Here is a 6,000-nt window from a genome sequence, read left to right on the forward strand (position 1 = left end):
CATGAGTATGTGTTGGGTTTTATGATGGTTCTGTGGTTCCTTGACTTGCGCAATGGCACCACTATTATCACAATAGAGGTCCAATGGATTAGACGCGCCCTCAACCACAACAAGATCAGAAATAAAATTCTTCACCCAAACACCTTCTTTTGCAGCTTCAGAAGCTGCAATGTACTCGGCCTCTGTTGTAGAATCAGCTACCGTATCTTGCTTGGAGCTCCTCCAGCTCACTGCTCCTCCGTTCAGAATGAACACAAACCCATATTGCAATCGACTATCATCCCTATTTGTTTGGAAACTAGCATCGGTGTAACTATTTACAACGAGCTCATCCTCACCTCCATAAACCAGGAACATATCCTTAGTCCTTCTCAAGTACTTAAGGATATTCTTAACCGCTGTTCAGTGACTCTCCCCTGGATCAGCCTGGTATCTGCCCACCACGCTAAGAGCAAAACTAACATCGGGACGAGTACATACCATAGCATACATGATGGACCCAACAGCCGAAGCATACAGAATCCCATCCATGCGTCTTCGCTCATCAGGAGTCGTAGGACTCTGAGTCTTGCTAAGACTAATGCCATGTGACATGGGCAAGAAACCTTTCTTGGCATCTTGCATGTTGAACCGCTTCAACACTTTGTCAATATACGCACTCTGGCTTAATCCAATAAGCCTTCTCGATCTATCTCTATAGATCTTGATTCCCAAAATGTAAGCTGCTTCTCCCAAGTCCTTCATACAAAAACTATTTTTCAATGAGTCCTTGACAGATTCAAGCATTTGAACATCATTTGCAATCAATAATATGGCATCCACATATAAGATCAGAAATGCAACTGAGCTCCCACTGACCTTCTTGAATACACAATGATCACAGTCATTCTTGATGAAGCCAAACTCTTTGACAGCTTCATTAAAACGAATGTTCCAATTCCGAGATGATTGCCTTAATCCATAAATGGATCTCTGAAGCTTGCATACCATGCTAGACTTCTTTGGATCGACAAAACCCTCAGGTTGTGTCATATACACATCCTCGGTTAAATTTCCATTAAGAAAAGCCGTTTTGACATCCATCTGCCATATTTCATAGTCGAAATATGCCGCTATAGCAAGAATGATCTGAATTGATTTAGGCATCGCTACCGGTGAGTAAGTCTCATCGTAGTCAACTCCTTGAACTTGTCGATAACCTTTAGTAACAAGTCGAGCCTTATGGACTGTGACATTTCCGTCCATATCAGTTTTCTTCTTAAAGATCCACTTGCACTCAATGGCTCGAACGCCATCTGGCAGATCAACCAAGTTCCAAACTTGATTGTCATCCATGGACTTTAATTCGGATCACATAACTCGGAATCAGGGCTCTCCATCGCTTTCGCATACGTAGTCGGCTCGTTGTTCTCCAAGAACAACACATTACAGTCATGCAAATTGCGTAACCTTTCCGACCTCCGTGGAACCGGTGTCGACTCCACTACGGGTTCCCTGACTAACTCCGGTGTGACAGTATCACCTACCGGAACGTCCCCGTGTGGTTCTCGAATTTCTTCTAGTCGGACCGTCCTCCCACTAGCCTTCCGATTGAGAAACTCTTTCTCAAGGAAAACTCCATGTCGAGCGACAAACACTTTGCCCTCTTCATGGTTGTAGAAGTAATATCCCAAGGTTTCCCTTGGATATCCCACGAATATGCACTTGTCCGATTTGGGTGTGAGCTTATCCGACTGGAGTCGCTTGACATATGCTTCACATCCCCAAATTTTCAGAAAAGACAAACTGTGACTCTTCGCAGTCCATATCTCATATGGTGTCTTATCTACGGACTTAGATGGTACCCGTTCAGTGTGAAAGCTGCAGTTTCTAGAGCGTATCCCCAAAATGACAAGGGTAAATCCGACTGACTCATCATCGATCGGACCATGTCCAACAGGGTCCGATTCCTCCGTTCTGACACACCATTTCTCTGTGGCGTACCCGGAGGAGTCAGTTGTGAAACTATTCCACGATTCTTCAGATGATCATCAAACTCCTGGCTCATATACTCACCGCCACGATCAGATCGTAGAAGTTTGATTTTCTTGCCGAGTTGATTTTCCACTTCGTTCTGAAACTCCTTGAACTTTTCAAAAGTTTATGACTTGTGCCTCATCAAGTAGACATATCCATATCTACTCAAGTCGTCGGTGAAAGTCACGAAGTATTGGAAACCACCTCTGGCTGCCGTGCTCATTGGTCCACATACATCACTATGTATAAGTTCCAACAACTCGGACGCCCTCTCGCAACTCTTTGCAAAAGGAGTCTTAGTCATCTTACCGAGTAGGCAAGACTCGCATGTCTCGAATGATTCAAACTCAAACGAAGTTAGAATTCCATCATCATGGAGCTTCTTCATGCGCTTTTGACTAATGTGTCCTAGTCGACAATGCCAGATGTAAGTCGGATTTATCTCATTAGGCTTATGCCTCTTGACATTTATGTTATAGACTGATTCACCTTCAAGATCTAGGATAAATAACCCATTTACAACGGGTGCAAAGCCATGAAACATATTATTCAAGTAAATAGAACAACCATTGTCCTTAATACTGAATTCATAACCTTGTCTCATCAAACATGAGGCAGAAATAATGTTTCGACTCAAAGCAGGAACATAATAACAATTATCAAGTTCCATTACAAATCCTGAAGGTAAATTAAGTTGCATAGTGCCGACGGCCAATGCAGCAACTCTTGCTTTATTCCAGACGCGAATGTCAACTTCTCCTCTTGCGACATTCCTAGTTCTGCTTAGCCCCTGCATCGAGTTGCATATGTGAACAACCGATCCGGTATCATATACCCAAGAGCTACTAGAAACATCAGCAAGATAAATGTCTATAACATATACAACAAGTGTACCCGAAGAAGAAGTCATACTTCCAGTCTTCTTGCCCTTCTCGGCAAGCCACTTGCTACAGTTCCTTTTCCAGTGTCCGGGTTCCTTGCAATGAAAGCAAATACTCCCTGAAGCCATCCCTAACTTAGGCGCAGCGGCTGTAGTTGGAGTTGCCTCCTTCTCTTTGCCCTTTGCCTTAGCCTTTTTCTTGGACCAGCTCTTCTTGAACTTAGCCGAGTTCTGCACCATCAACACTTGACGATGTGTACCTTTCTTGATATCCTGCTCTGCCACTTTGAGCATCCCATGCAATTCAGTGAGCTTCTTTTCCATCCCATGCATATGGTAGTTCGAGATGAACGGCCCATAGCTGTCCGGAAGAGAACCCAGAATTGTATCTGTGGACAACTCATCCCCAAGTGGGAAGCCCAGCCTATCCAGAGCTTGCATGTACCCGATCATCTTGATCACATGCGGGCTCAGTGGATCACCCTCTTTCAGCTTACAATCCATCAAGGATCGCCAGACGTTGAACCTTTCGGTCCTAGCCTGCATTTGAAACATGCTCTTAAGGTTCTCGATCATATCGAAAGCCTCAATATTTTTGAACTGCTATTGCAGATCGGGCTCCATAGAAGCCAGCATGAGACAGCTGATCTCGTTTGATTCATCAATGAGTTTCTGGTAGGCATTTATAGCTGTGGCATTAGCATTATCGGCAGGTTCCTTTGGAAGCAGATTCTCTAGAACTTGTTTCTTTCTCTCATGCCTAAGAACAATTCTCAGGTTTCTATACCAGGTGGTAAAGTTTGTTCCATTCAATTTATCTTTTTCCAGGATTGATTTCAACGCAAAAGGGGTAACTTGAGCAGGTGGTGCCATTGATCTACAACAGAAATATGCAAAACATTAAGACATGTATTCATGAAGAGTAATTCATATTAAACATTTTAATAAGATCATTACTCCCACTAAAATCAACATCCCTCGGTTGATACTTAGTGATTCAAGATCCAAGATCAACATATCAACTAGTGAGCTTTTGCATCACCGCTAGAGGACAAGATCACTCGGTAAGCAACTCTTGCTAATCGTATCTCCATACGACTCTTGTTGTTGGGGACATCTCATGCCTCGCCAAATCCTATGCCTCGTAGCCCAAAACTATTTTGATAGCCACGGCAAGTCAACCAATGCTCCGCGTGTAAGTGTCCGACACAAACCCATCACTTCAAGGAGATCTAGTGGCACCCTAATTTCATAGGCCCGCCACTAAATATACTTGATATGTGAAGGTGCAGCAATTGGGGAGGCATTTGTACTTGACATTCTTTGAGGGATCACGCTACTTAAAACATCTACCATGCAAAAGGAAGGGTGCATAAAAGGGATGAACTTTCACAGGCAGTTTATGTATGTGTGATATGGTATAGCCCCTTTTCACAGCGCGTGGTGATCTCCATCTCCACGTGCGCAGTCTGCCCATGCATGGTTGTCCTCGTGGTGATCTCCATCTCCACGCCATGGTGTTAACCGCCAAGTGTTACATAAGATACTATGCTATTAAAAACTAATAGCTACTGAAAGTAAATTACATTACATGGCTTCTCATGTTGACACGCAGGTCATTAATACAATAATGGGATAACCATATGACTCCTGCCGGTTGCCGCACTAACGACACGCAGGTCATGAAACAATAATGTACAAGCAACATACATGGGCTATACCAAATCACAGTCATTCCCTGCAAAAACGAGTCACACGTTCTACCGCCGAAGATAAAACCTCCTGAAACTCTATCTTCCATGCGGATTTTGGCCAAGCCAGAAGCGCCGAAATCCTGTTCTAGTATTTCGCTGCTAGTCCAACTTTTTGTTAGCTTCAGTTTGACAGGTCGTGGAGCAAAATCGGAGTTCGTATGCAAAAGTTACAGCCGTTTTACCGAGACCGCTCCAACAGATTTCAGCACCACAGAAATCACATTTCCAAGGTGTTGATCTATGTTCCGATTCGATCAATCTCATTGATCTTCGCGTGCTGCATCCAGATTTACGTTCCACTGTCTACCCCAATGGTGGACAACCGACCGGTAGGGGTAAGTCGTGTCACGACCTCTGCATCACGATCACGGAAACAAGATCACGAAACCAACCTTCAACATTGATATGCGCCACCGATCTCATCGACCCGCACCTGAACCGATCTACATATCTCATATGCATATCATCGAATCTATTACCACACAGCGGAAGCTCTGATACCACTGTTGGAACACGCGGTACGCTACGCTAGCGCCAAATAAAATTTTCTACCGCGCACCCAAGATCATGCTACTGGAAATAGATCACGGGATCGGGTTTACCACTAGACGCGCAGTCACCACAGCGGAAGTAGAGTTGGTGATGCGTGTAGCCGATCTCCCGGGTCGTCTCCTCCTCGCGTTGCCGATCTCCCGCAAACAGCGAAGACCCGTGAAGGGTGATCTCCCGCGAACGGCACCTCGCGGTTCCCTCGAACGGTTCGTCCAAGCACCGCAGATGCGATGCCTCCAAGGTATCCACACGTACGGGGAGCAGCGTCGAGCGGCAGACTACTAGGTCCGGTCGCGCGGCATGGGCATGGGGAGTGGCGGTGGCTAACCAGGGTTCAATCCGATCAACCCTAAGTGGTGTGCCCACTCCCCTTTATATAGACCTCCGAGGTGGGCTCAACACTTGAGCCCACTAGGAGTCCACATCCATTTTCCACTCAGATCCAATCCGAATGGGCTGCAACCCCTTAAGTGTGCGACCCTATAGGTTCACGTACAGATGGACACGACCAGAGTCGATAGTTGGTAGCGACTCCTAGCAGAACGTGCCAACTCCCATGTGGGCGTAAAGTCGTTTGACGAACCTCAACAATGTGGCATATGCAACATTCCTTTTGCCTCACGATATTTGTTGTCGAGCTCAAGGCGAGTACTTGTCACCCTTGTGTTAGCTCGACCTCTCTTCTCGAAACCATGATACAGATTCCCAAACTGGGTTAACACTTAACCCAAGTCGCATGGCCATGCTTTCCGAATCTGATCACTCGAGAGGGCCTAGAGAATATCTCTCCAAATAGGA

This window comes from Aegilops tauschii, chromosome 3 (genome assembly GCF_002575655.3).
Source record: "Aegilops tauschii subsp. strangulata cultivar AL8/78 chromosome 3, Aet v6.0, whole genome shotgun sequence".
NCBI classification, from domain to species: Eukaryota; Viridiplantae; Streptophyta; class Magnoliopsida; order Poales; family Poaceae; genus Aegilops; species Aegilops tauschii.